Below are 12,711 nucleotides of genomic sequence, written 5' to 3'. Positions count from 1 at the left end.
AGGTGAAGTTCCTAATGAAGCATTGGAGGAAAAATGCCCTAAAGAAGGCCTAAGTGAACCCTTATGACAAGCTTCTGAAGTGGGTATTGTTATACCCACTTTATGGGTGAGGAAACTGAGGCTCCAGAGGGAATCAGTACACTGTCCAAAGTCCCATAGTGAATGGCAGAGTCAGGGCTCGAACCCAGGTTTGCCTGACCTCAAGTACTCTCCTGCTGAATATGTTATAGAGGAATTTCAGATTCCCTCTGTGGAGACCCGTACTCTGCCCACTACAGTGCTTACGTTAAGTTACCGCACATGCTCCCTGTGTTGCCTGGATTTTATCCGTCATTTCCCCCACGGAGTTCTTGCCCCTTTAATTAGATCATGCTCTCTAAGAGGTAACAATGGCTCCTTCTGAGTTTTGCTCAGTACCTGGAGCCTGCTTTAGAGGCTCACCAAATTCCTCCTAGAGGAAACAATGAAATCTGCCAGGAGAGAAAGAGGAAACTCCTTCCTCTATTTTCAATCTGTGGGAAATTCCCACCTCCTTTCCCTGAAATCCTAAACTGACTTTTGCAGTTAGCCACTACTGGATATCACAGCAAAGGTGGGTGTATTAGCCTAGAAATTTTTTTAGTAAAAGTTTTAAAAACTCAACATCGAAGGTGGGAAATACTTGGTAGTCTTTGATGTGCATGAGGGAAGTTGGCTAGAGTTTTGGTAGGGGGTGTGACATTACACACACACACACACACACACACCTCTTTACCAAATATGAAAGATTCTCTCTGCTTCCTCAATCCTCGGATAATGGTCGGTTTTAATTCCTGGGAGCCTCTCTATTGCTGTTCTGGGTGGATGGAGAGGTCTTTTGCTTTACTTTGCTCAGTAAAATCCTTTAGGATTCCTGCATCCCTTTATTGCATGGTGCTACAAAACGGGCCAGGGAGTTTGGGCAGCAATGTGGGGCGGTGGAAAATACGCTGCTGGCTCTGAAGCAAGAGCACTAGGCCTTCTCCAAGGTCAGGCACCTAAACCCGGGGCCTTGAATATTCCTTTCCCTGTTTCAATGAAAGTTACACATGTGAGTACTCAAAATCCTTAATTGACAAATTGATGTGTGTCTCTGGGATTGTTTGTGCAACCAACTGCATGCGAATCTGAGAGAGGCGAGGGCGTCAGAAGGGCGAGCTGGGATATTTTAATATTCAGTATTTCCAGACTCAGCAGGCAGCAGGCTAAATCTGTCCGCTGATGGGCAGACATGAATTATGAAACCACTCACGTAGGTTGAGAGGTTGCCCGGAGCTGGGCAAGTATCGCCACCAGTGTCTCTGCAGGCTGGCTGGGGGTGGGGTGGCTCCCGGTCGGCAGAGATGGTCTGTGGACAGGTGCGTGATCACAGTGCGGGTGTGGCCCCAATTCAATGGGCCCCCCAGCGGCCCAGAGACAAGGTGGGCGGTGCGTCGCAGAACCAGAAAGGAGCCACGGGCTGACCCCGGCTTTCTGTGTGGCTGGAGGGGGAGGCGGCCCCCTAGTGGCAAAGGTCCGCACAGGGCCGAAGTTCAACGAGTCCCAGAGACTAAAGGTGACCTTCCTGCCCTGGGTTCTGATGCCTCCTCCCACGACCGGGGCCGTGCCGCCTGGGGCTGCCCCAAGGTGAGGCTGGGAGGCCAGGTCTAATCATCAAGGCGAGAAAACTGAAGCTAGGGGTAGGCGAAGAGATGGTGGTGGTGGACTGTGTCTAAGGGCCAGGGAAGAGAATGAACGAGTCAAGCCTGTGCAATAGTATGTTAACAAGTCAATTATAACCATTTACTGCTGATCTGTGTCTAAGACGGTGCTGAGCGCATGACACGTATTTTCTCAATTCCTCACAGCAACCCTATTCATTAGATATTATTTCCCCATTTATAGACAAGAGGCAAAGAATCATTAATGTGTCAGTGGTAGTTAACAGTTGGGTGATGTCACATAGGCACTTTACAAGCATTATGTCACATAATCTTCACGCTTATTTTAGGAGGTAGGTCTCATTACTCCTTATGTCAGTTATATCATCGAAGAAGCCGGGCCTAAAGAGGGTGTGTTATCAGTAAGCGTTTACAACATAGCAACCCACCCCAAACGTAGTGCCTTGAGACAGCAAACCCTCATGTAGTTTTCAGTGCAGTGAGTTGACACTTTGGGCTGGGTTCCCCTGGACAGTCCTTCTAGTCTCAGCGGGGCCATGGAGAGCATCACGCATCTATGGTCGGATGCTGGTCAGCGAGGAGGTGCCCCCACTCAAGGGGACTGGTTGGTTGTAGGCTGGGGTGAGGGTGGAGACTGGCACACTTGTGTCTCATCATCTAGTCGGCCAGCCTGGGTTTGTGGCCGGGCAGGGGTCTGAGAGGGAGCTTGGACACACGCCAGGTCTCTTGAGGCCCAGTCTCCAAACTGGTGAAGGTCACGTCTGCTGCATTCTATTAGCTAAAGCAAGCCCAGGACCAAGGGACAGGGAACACAGACTCCGGATGGGAAGGGCTGTGAAATCACAGAGCATACGGTGAGTGCGGATACAGAGAGGGGTGGAGAACCAGGCCCATTTTTTTTTTTTTTTTTTTTTTTTTGCAATATATCACTAGGTGGGAATGGGGAGCATGCGAGGGAACCGGTCTGGGTGGGGTGAGATTCCCAGGTGGGAAGAAGAGTACACGTCTCTGAAAGGCAGGCTGGTGTGCCTGGGATACGGGAGGAGAAATGTGGAGGAGTTAGGGATGGGGTGCTATTCTGAGCACTCATCTGGGTTAACTCAGTCCTCATGACAACCCCACGAAGTAAGTGCTGTGGTGTCTTCCCCTCTTTCCAGATGGGGAAACTGAGGCCTGGAGAGGTCAGACAATAGTCTAAGTCCCACAGCTAGAAGCGTCAGTGTCAGGTCTCCAACGCAGGGGGTCCGGCTCCAAAGCCCACACCCTGAACCACTTGCCACACTGCTGGCACCACAGCAGGGAGGAGAAGGGACAAGGCAAAGAAGAGTTTGGCGCATAGTATGAGGGCAGATGTTGAAACTACTGTCCTGAGAGGCCTAGAGACACTAGGGTAGAGATTCCCTGTCACTTCCTTTTCTTTAAAGAGTCTATTTATTTATTTTGAGAGAGAGGTGGGGGGAGGGGCAGAGAGAGGGAGCCAGAATCCCCAACAGGCTCTGAGCTGTCAGCACAGAGCCCAACGTGGGGCTCGAACCCACCAACTGCGAGATCGTGACCTGAGCCGAGATCAAGAGTCGGACACTTAACTGACTGAGCCACCCAGGCACCCCCTCTTGTCACCTCCTGTCTTTTCAAGAGTAGGACTGCTTATTTCTGTTTGGATGTGGGAAGGAGCTAGTCTTTCTGATTCTGTGACCTTACAAATAAGTGCATAATAATGTCAAATGTATTCGCGAAGATACTTTTTCTTTAAGCAGCAGGAACTGATTCCATCTAGCTCAAGTTTAAAATGAAGTATTTCTTGGAAAAGTGCTGGGAGAGCTCACAGAATCAGCCCGTCCTAGGAAGGGCAAGAACTAGACAAGCCCCCGGGACCTGAGCTGCCGGCAGCATTCGGTGGGCTCACTTTCTCATTTGCTGACAGCCATGTGACTTGGGTGTAAAAACCTCCCATCACTATGACTTCTTGTTTATGTCTTGACTTCCCACGAGAGAGAATCTGGCCCAACATTGTTTTTACACTGGACAACCTGGATCTGTCCAGGGGAACAGGGACATGAGCACAGCCACGGCCACTGGGGGAATCTCTATGAAGCCATCTTGCTTGGTGTCTAACTGCTTGGTGGCAGAATTAAGTTCTAAGCACCGCTACCTACATCCACCTGGATAGTTCCAAGGACATAGCTTGTCCCAAGGAAAGGAATAGGCTTCCGTCTCCCAGGGATCCTGAAGTTCCAGAGATTCTGACCAAACTCACACCCTGCAGCTTTATTGCAGATACAGATTCACAGCAAGAACATTTGAATATGATTTTATTAATTGCGTTTTTTCGAGTCCAGCAGTTTTCATTAAATTACAACAATCCAAGGCAGATGATATCCTTAAGCTCAAACAATTTTGCCATGCAAAGATTATATTTATATAAGAGTGCTTTTCAGTCCTGACTTCCTAAGTGATCGGCTTATAAAATATTTATTAGTGGTTCAAAAGCATTGCTTTTGCAAATTCAGTATCTTCTTTAGGATAGATTTCAGGGCAGACGGCTCTTTAGGGTTTGAGTTCACAGTGTGATGTGCAAAGGTACTTCCTTGTGTTTACCGAGGGGTGAAGTCAGGCTCTGTAGGTGGTCAGCTCCTTGCGTGATTTGCCCCAAGACTGAAAGGCCACTTGCACAGATTAAATGAAATCCACGGTTTTCAAAAATAAATTTGGCTACTTAAATTTCTAGATAGGAGTTCATTTTTTTTCTCTTTTTAAACTTTACTTATTTATTTTGAGAGAACGAGAGAGAGCGGGGGAGGGGCAGAGAGAGGGAGACACAGAACCCCAAGAATCCGACATGGGGCTCGAACCCAGGAGCCGTGAGATCATACTTGAGCTGAGATCAACAGTCCGACGCTTAACCAACTGAGCCATCCAGGTGCTCTGATGGGAGTTTCTTATACATGGGCACAACTGGCTTCCATATAAATATTTTATAATTGCTCATTCTGATTCTCGCCATAAATATGATTTTCATGGGCATGTAGTCTATTAGGAGAATATTTGGAGTGGGAATTTAAGATACTCAAGATACTCATCAGGCCTGGATTTGCCATCAATCAATTCATGATATGACCTTAGGCAAACACTGTATTTTGTTTGTTTCAATATATCAAACTGAAATTGGTAAATATCAGTTAGGAATGTGTTTAGCTACAAATAATGGAAAACCTGATAAGAGTTTATTTTTCTAACATGACAAACCAAGAGGCAGGGAGTCAAGAATTGGGATGTTATTTAGGAGCCAGGCTCCTCTGTTTTTGCCATAAGCCTGTGGGTTTTTTTTTTTTTCTTTTTAAAGTTTATTTATTTTGAGAGAGAGTGAATGAGAGCATGAGCTGGGAGGGGCAGAGAGTGAGAGAGAGAGAGAGAGAGAGAGAGAGAGAGAGAGAGAGTGAGAGAGAATCCCAAGCAGGTCAGTGCAGAGCTCGACATGGGGCTCAATCTCACAGACCGTGAGATTATGACCTGAGTTGAAATCAAGAGTTGGAGGCTTAACTGACTGAACCACCCAGGCCGTCAGCCTGTGGTTTTTGTCCTGATGGCAGAAAGTTGGCTGCTATACCTTCAGAAGGAAGGAGAGGGAAGGGTAGAGGGAAATCCTAGCTGAGTTTGTTCCCCCTGTTTTTTGGGAGGTAACTAATGTCCTGGAAGTCCTCTACCCACAAATAGTCTTCTCCTTACATCTCATTTGCCAGAACTGAAATATGGCCACTCCTACTCACAAAGGAACCTGGGAAGGCCATCCTCTTATTTGGCCATATCGAAGCCCTGCATCAAATCAGGGGTCTGTTGGGAAAGAAAAATTAGGAGTATTGGGTAGGAATTTAACTGTGCCCTTTTATCCCAAAGGGGCAGAAGAGAACGGTCACTCATCGGTTCAGCTGGTCTTTTAGCGGCGGTAAGCGTTGTGTTAAGCCCTTTCACCAGCCAACTCAAGTTAATTAAGGTAAGTGTGGCAGGCGGGAACTCTAGGGTAGAGGTGAGGAAACTGAGGCTGGAAGGCATTAAGTAAATTGCTCCAGGTAGCAGAGAGCAATGAATTAAAATGTATCTCGCCTGGGTGGCTCAGTTGGTTGAACAACTGACTCTTGATTTCAGCTCAGGTCACGATCTCACAGTTCATGGGATCAAGGCCTGTGTGCTGACAGCGTGGATTTCTCTCTCCCTCTCTCTGCTCCTCCCCTGATTGCTGGCATGCACGTGGGTACTCTCTCTCTTTCTCAAAATAAATAAACTTAAAAAAAAAAAAGAATTTCTTCCTTAAAAAGAAAAAGAAGTATCTCTTCTCTCCTTACTGGCTTCAGAAGTGGAGGAGGTCCCAAGTTACTCAGAATTGTTACTCTGTTGGGCCTCCAAGGGAGGAGCTAAAGCACTTTCTTCCTTCTTTTCACGCCTCACCCTGAAGAAGGTTGGGCCTGGGGATAAGGGAGGATTCCCAGAGGCTCCCATGTCAATATTCGGGGATGCTGAGACTCTTGTCCAGACCTGTGCTTCCCTGCTACGACATCCTCTTTCCTTCCCAGATCTCCTGGAGCAGGATGGCTTCCTCACTGTGGCCCCTCTGCAAACTTCACGCTCCTTACCTGCACTGACGCGAGAGCAAGAGGAGTCAATTGCCCCCAGCTCCTGATAGCAAGTAACATTGATTAGCCGGCTCCTGCAAAGGGCGATGTGGTAAATAGTCGAGCACACAGCGTTGGCAGCCTTTGAATCACGCCTGGCCACTTCCTGGCTATGTGATTTGCAAGTTGATAGGTGTACCCCTCAGTCCCCCCATCTGTAAAATGGGTGATAATAATAGTAACCATGTCATACGGTTGTTGGGAGACTCGATGTACACAAAGCACTGAGAACAATGCCTACCACAGCCAACACCTGTGTGTGCTTAAGTCCGCTCCTTCTGGACGTCCTTTCAGGCATCTTGGTGATTAACTTGCTTTTATAGATTCGTTCTTTTGTATCTCGAAAGCCAAGTCTCCCGGGGTTGTTCTTAAGTTACTATTTGTTTTTAATGAATCCTGTAGTTATCAATTAATGCCTCGGTTCCTGCTGTTAATGCAGAGCGAGAAAAATAACAGCTAATATTTCAGCTCTTCTCTTCTGCCTTTCTAAAACACAGATTCACGGTACAGAGTGCGGTATGCCCCCTGGAGTCGTGTCGTATGGTGGCCCCCTCCGATCAGTCAACTTGGGAGGGACGGGTTGGTAAATAGTGAGGATCACTTTGTTTGCTTCACACTTGGGGCTGAGCCTGCATGTTTTCCATTCGCTGTTTTTCTTGGCACCGGCTGTACTTTCTACACACACGTTTCAGCCATGAGTGTATGTGCCCACATGTTGGCGAAATATATTCCTCAACATGGATCGTGGTGGGCCCAAGGGAGACCACCTTCAGTCTGCTGCTTTTCTGTGTTTCCTCAGTCGCTGCCAGTAACACTCCATCTGGAGACAGGAGGTCAAAGCCCCAGGTTCCAGACCCTCGCCCTCGTCTGCTGTCACCTCAGGCCATGATATCGGGCAGGTTGCTCTCCCATGTGGGCCTTCAGCCTCCCCTTCCAGCCCTATAGTTTTCCAGGATTTTCTGAAAGACGCTCGTGGACTTGGGAAGCACAGCGTGCTGGGGAGACCTTGGTTTTGAAGTTTTCCCTCCGAAGATTGCCTTAATTTATTGGGCATCTTGTTGCTGAAACATACAATCAAGAAAGAACAGACTGAAGTTCCTTTTCCCTCCCCAAATGTGATGCTTAAATAAAATTCCGTTTCATGGAGCAGACACAGAGGAGTAGAGACGGATAGGGTTTCCCTTGTCTTTGAGCAGTCCCAGAGGAGGCTGGAAACAGCAGGACGTCCCTTCAACCAGATGGGCCTCTGAGCCTGGAGAGCCAGGCAGTCACAGAGAATAGAGAAATCAAGGGCGGAAATGGGGAAAGGCTGGCCGCCGGATGTCGGCTTATTCTCGCAGCTGAATGTAGTCAGCCTGGAGGCGGGGACAAGAGGGGGAAGGTTCACATGGGCTGGTGGGCTGGGGCGCTCCGTGTCATAGTTCAGGTCTGATGAGAAATTGGCCCATTGAGCTAACTGTGAATGCAAGACTTCCTTGAGACCAGGGCCAGCCTCAGGGGACACTGGGACAGGGCAGGGTAGCTGGTACTCAGCCTCCCCTTTGGTGGCTTTGCCTCATTTCTCCTGAAGCAGGTATCTAGGGCTTGCCCTGCCTCCAGAGCCCTTCCCACATGCCTCCCCTGGCCCAGTCTTGATTTATCCAGTGACACTCTTGTCCTCAAATGTTTTCCTGCTCCCTTCCTTTCATCATTAATCTTCTTAAAATCTTACTCGGGGGATAGCACGGCGGGGTAGAAGGAGTCGTGGCCTTCGGACTCCATCCTGCATGGTGATGGTGGTCTTTTCGCTCATAACAATGGGGACCTGGGTGAGTTACTTGGTTTCCCTCAGCCTCAGTCTTCTCACCTTTGAGATGGGTACAGTAATCCATAATGTAAACAGTCCTTCCCCCTTATCCTTGGTTTTGCTTTCTGCCGTTTCAGTTACCTGCAGTCAACAGCGGTTTGGAAACGAGGGGTCCCCCTTCTGACGGATAATCAGAAAGTCACAAGTAGCCTAACACTATGTCGAAATGCACACGTTGCTCCCTCACTTCGTCTCCTCACACAGGCATTTTATCATCTCACATCGTCACAAGAAAGGTGAGTATAGGACAGTAAGATATTTTGAAAGAGAGATCGGTCACATTCATATAACTTTTATTACAGTATATTGCTATAGTTCTATTAGATTATTGTTCTTAATCTCTTACTGTGCCTAATTTATGAATTGAACTTTATCATGGCTATGTAGGCACAGAAAAAACATAGTGTATATAGAATTTGGTACTAACTGTGGTTTCAGGCATCTGCCAAGCATCTTGGAACATATCCCTCGCAGATAAGGGAGGCTACTGTAGCATTATTGAGATAATTCGATGAGATACAAAGGTTAGCTCAAAAAGAAAACCACCCCAAGGAAAATTATTTCCTCCTTCTTGTCCCATTTGTACTTCCTGTGTATTACAATCTGGGGGATTGAAAACACTTACGGATCCCTGGGATCCACCCCATCTCCCAGTGGGAATCAGTATGCTCTAAAAGCTCCTCAGGTGACTGGTGCAGCCTGGGTGAAAACCCACTGCCCTCAGACATTGCTGAGTAAGGCTTTGCTCTCCGAACCCAGTGCTGCTTCGATTCCCATCCCATTGGACCCGACTCCAAAAGTCAGTTTGTCTTCTGTGTTTTAATCTGACAAAAGGCAGATGATTAATCAAGGTTTGTGTGCCGGATCCCTCCCTGAGCCCAGGATATTTGTTTTCACTGGCATCTTGACAGGAGCGGGGACATATTCTCTCCTGGCACTAAGGGGAGGGGAAGGGTGGGTAAAGATTTACTGAAATGTTGTGGCAGAGATGATTGGCTGAAATCGAGACATTCTCTGGGACAGTGACTGAGAATCAGTGGGTCCAGGTAGGGCTGGCGAACCAGATGGGCAGATTTCCTGTCTGCATTCAGCAGTGCTGAAGCAGGGAACCGGGCAGCCAGGCCAGGATGAACATGGTGAATTTAGAAATCAGGGGATCGGGGCAGGATGTGCCTGACTGTGACGTGTGGCTCGGGAAGGGAAGCAGGTGTTTATGGCTGAAAATGGCTTTCCGAGTTAGTCCTTCTTCCTCCCAGTTACGTCTTGGAGGACACTGTCAAACTATACTCTTGATCCACCCAGAGGTCTTCTAAAGATAATTCCCATACAGTCTGAAGCTTCCTGCCCCTCTCTGCTTGGGGGTGTTCTCTGGCCTTGGGAGCTTGGCCCTCACTTGATGGAGGGCTGGAAGTATTGGGAAATTAATGGCTTGGGTGCCACCTTCATATGGAGGAATGTCAGTTAGCAGATGAACACCCCAGCTTCCCTGCCCTTCAGTGGAACAGTCCTCAGGCATGTTCTGCACAGTTTCTTAGAAAGTCTCCTGTGTGACTGAGCCCCACATGCCACAGTGACAAGCCCCTCATCATGAACCCTCTGCTGGCTTTCCTTCCTTCCTTGTCTCACTTCCCTCCTGGGGTCTTCATGGATGGAGAGGGGAAGGAAAGCACGGTAAGTACAATGCTTCACAATCTGTAGATTGTGACCCATGAGGGAGTTACAACGTCCATTTTTATTCACTGATTTTGAGAAAGAGAGGGAGAGAGAGAGAGTGAGTCTGTGAGTGGGGAAGGGGCAGAGAGGGAGAGAGAGAACCCCAAGCACACTCCATGCTGTCAGCACAGAGCCTGATATGGGGCCCGGTCCCATGAACCGTGAGATCATGATCTGATCTGAAATCAAGAGTCGGACTTTCAGCCAACTGAACCACCTCGGTGCCCTGCAACATCCATTTTTAAAAAATGAAAGGAAGCGAATGTGCCATAGTAAAGTATGCTACTCGTTGTAAGGGTACCTACTGTTATATGAAAACTTCATTTCAGTCATGTGTGAATATGCTCACGTGCTGGTGAAATATATTTCTCAACATGGATCATGCTCAAAAATTTTGAAGGCTGCCATTGTGGGCCTCTGTGGTTTTTGTCTTCTCAGGATCCATTCTTCCCTTTTTCTGCAGTAATAGTACCTGAGTTTTCATCTCAACAAGGAAAGGGGACTAGGCCCCTAATTGGACACAGTTGTGATGCGACCATCAAACCAGGTGTTGCGTCATTTCTTGGTCAAAAGATGGTCTCGTGACCCATGACAGGTCAGTCAGATGATTGTTCCAGGGAACTTCAATCTAGAGAGGACACATGAAAAGGCTGAAACTAGTTGAAGATGCTTCATTCAAAGAGGATGTCTGAACATTAACATATATATGTTTTCTGCTACCTAGATCTTTGAACTTCCTTATTTTTTCCCCCTTTCAAGATTTGGTTCTTGAACCATTGGATTGGTTCTATAAAATACCTGTGGATTACTTCTTTATTATTATTATTATTAATTATTGTTATTATTTACCCCTTCGGTTGCTAGAAACCAAAGAACCCTCCCATACCTGAGGGCTTTGGAATCAGCTGATCCTAACTCTATTGCCACTTGCCTGTGTTACTGGAAAATTACTTATCTTTTCTAAGCTCTAGGTTCTTCTCTTATAAAATGAGGATAGTAACGCCAGATTTGAGGGTGCAGAGGATATTGACATGGCCATTGGCCCTAGATCTTCAATTCATGGCAGCCACTATCCTGAGCCAAACTTTAATCATCTCTGCTTTACTAGTGATGACTTTGCACTTACTAAATATCTTCGGAGTGGATGAATGAATCCACATGACAAGGTAGATTTTCACAACTAAAACCCACAGCTGAACTTCTTTAAGGAGTTTCAACCCCTTGCATATGAAACATGTGATTTGTTGTTCAGAGACTGAATATGAGAACATCTCCATGACCTGGGGTTGGGCAAAAGAGTGCTTGATAACAAAAGCAAAGTCCATAAAAGAAAAAATTGTTAAGTTGAACATTATCAAAATTGAAAACTTCTGCTCGGTGAAAGACAGTGTTAAGAGAATAAAATGGCAACCTAGGGACTGGGAGAAAATATTATACAAATCACATATCCGACAAAGGTCTTGTATTTAGAATATACAAAACCTTAAAAACACACAACCTAATTTAAAAATGGGTAAAAGATGTGAACAGACATATTACCATAGAGGACGTATGGAGGGGCACAGAGGCACATTAAAAGATGTCGACACCATCAGGCATTAAGCAAAAGCAAATTAAAGCCATAACGAGACACAACTACATACCTATCATAACGGCTGAAATAAAAATACGGACAACATCAAGTGCAGAAAAGGATGCCGAGCAGCTGGAACTCTCCCACATTGCTGATGGGAATAAGACATAGTTCAACTACTCTGGAAGACAATTTGGTGGTTTCTTATGAAGTTAAACATATACTTACCACGTGGCCCAGCAACTCCATTCCTGAGATATGAAATGAAAACTTATGTTTACACAAATCCTGTGCACATATTTACAGCAGCTCTGATCATAATTATCCCAAACTGGAAACACTTCCAACATCCGTCGGCAGCTGAATGGATATGCAAGATTGTGGTGTATATATATATATACATTGTGCTAAAACTCAGTAGTAAAAAGGAACGAAGCATCGAGGCACACAACAAACTTGGATGAATCTCGGAGGGATCACGCTGAGTGAACGAAGCCAGTCTCAAAACGTTACCTACCGTATGATTCCATGTGTACCAGGACTGGGGGAGGATGGAAAGTTTGGCACGGAAAAACCATTGGCATGGGTGGAGGATGGAATTCTTTGGTGGGATGGAACTGCTCTGTATCCTGATTATGGTGATGGTTACATGAATCCATACGTGTGTTAAAATTCATAGAACTGTAAATAAAAAAAGTCAACCTCCCTGTATGACAGTTAAAAAACCCTTCTCATCATGGAGCGTGCGTATTCGTTTAAGTATTTTCCTGCCCTGTAGGTCTACACCATCCAATATGGCAGCCACGACTCATGTGTGCTAGTCCCAGTTGAGCAAGTATAACGAGCACATCGGTTTCTGAAGACTTAATACAAAAAAAAAGGACATGCAGTATCTCAATAATATTTTATGTTGATTACGTCTTGAAATAGTACTGTTTTGGATAGATTTGATTAAATAAAACATACTGTTAATTAACTTCACCTCTTTTTCCTTTTAAAGATCTGGTAACTAGAAAGTCATAACACATAGCTTGGATGATATTTTGATTGGACGGTGCTGCTCAGGATGACACAATCAGGGAGGAATGGGGAGGTCTGGCTTTTTCTCTCTTCATCTGGATCAACAGGTGTAGGATGGCCCTACTCAGGGCTGAGCAAAACACACCTAGGCCCCTGCTTTTGGGGGCCGCTCCCTCCCTCCCAGTCTGTGCGAGAGGTGAATGCCATTCTCCA

The 12,711-nt window shown here is 46.6% G+C and overlaps 1 long non-coding RNA gene across 2 annotated transcripts; it reads left to right on the top strand.

Moving 5' to 3' along the window:
• The first annotated feature begins 390 nt into the window (after positions 1–390).
• On the top strand, positions 391–12,454 carry LOC109273207 (uncharacterized). Of its 2 annotated transcripts, none has more exons than XR_002082913.2 (4): positions 391–592; positions 6,248–6,398; positions 8,270–8,428; positions 12,257–12,454. It is a non-coding gene; the product is annotated as an uncharacterized LOC109273207 (long non-coding RNA). The 2 variants fall into 2 exon arrangements; XR_002082914.2 differs by lacking the exon at positions 391–592 and adding an exon at positions 1,297–1,376.
• The last annotated feature ends 257 nt before the right edge of the window (positions 12,455–12,711 follow it).

Source organism: Panthera pardus, unplaced genomic scaffold, assembly GCF_024362965.1.
Source record: "Panthera pardus isolate Hobbes unplaced genomic scaffold, ASM2436296v1 HiC_scaffold_7, whole genome shotgun sequence".
NCBI lineage: Eukaryota > Metazoa > Chordata > Mammalia > Carnivora > Felidae > Panthera > Panthera pardus.
This window is presented reverse-complemented; position numbering and strand designations above follow the sequence as displayed.